The sequence below is a fragment of the Glossina fuscipes genome, unplaced genomic scaffold (genome assembly GCF_014805625.2).
Source record: "Glossina fuscipes isolate IAEA_lab_2018 unplaced genomic scaffold, Yale_Gfus_2 60543, whole genome shotgun sequence".
In the NCBI taxonomy this organism is placed as follows: domain Eukaryota; kingdom Metazoa; phylum Arthropoda; class Insecta; order Diptera; family Glossinidae; genus Glossina; species Glossina fuscipes.
In genome coordinates, this window is record NW_024002903.1 from 1 (window position 1) to 1,016 (window position 1,016).

Sequence of the window (1,016 nt, forward strand, 5' to 3'; positions counted from 1 at the left end):
TTTAACCGAGTTCAGTTTGTCATGAAGTTTAGCGGATATAGCACATAAATTAACTAATGATTTATGAGCTTTTCGGTTGCGCTCGGTTTCTCAGCCAGGACAAGTAAACTTCCATCGCGTAAAATCGATATAGAGTTTATATGCGTTGTAATGCAATCTAGTGCTTTTTTAATAGCGAAAGGGCTGAATTGCGAAATTGTTATGGAGGGATCAGTTGCAGAAATCACAATATATTTTTTGTCGATAGGAACGATGCTACTGGTTGGCAAAACCGGAAATTCGGAATTCTTAATTTTTTTTTCTTTGAGGGGATACGTCTGCTATTAGATGAAATCTATTTGAGTTTATATCAGGCGGCCCCGGGGCCATTATGCCTTACTGTTGTCTCTTATTTAATAAATTGGGAAACAACCACTCACTTGAAAAACTTTGGGAACTGCTGAGAATAAAGACAGTTGTTTTCAATATATTATTTTTCTTTTATGTTTTTTGTTTTTTTTATTAAATTTGCAGAAAAAGAAAGCAAATATCGTAACTGCAACAATCAGTTTTTGCAAAAGCACAGAGAACACACGGATTAAACACACAAAAACACCGAAACACACCGAAAACAATTAAAAAATCGCAGACGAAAAACAAAACACGCACTACTTAGAACACAAGTCGATGTCGTATGCTCCAATTTAACATCATATAAAGTTGATGGATTATTTAATTTATAATTCATATCACCGGCTGAAAATTCAATTTCTTTCGACCATAAATCTATTCCAATAGTGGTGATTACCTCCCTCTTTTAATAAGAAGGCAAGCAAACGATATCAAGCTTACGCGACATAAACAATTGTGTATTAGTTTGTCGTAAATCATTTTCAAATCAACGCGGGTCGTAGAGTAGCATGAAACAAATTGAAGAGATTGTTTGAATAAGATGAAATAAAAATTAAGTTCAATTTTATATATCCCAAAATCAATGCGCATGGAACAGAAAGTTAACCTTAAAAAAAAAAAAAAAA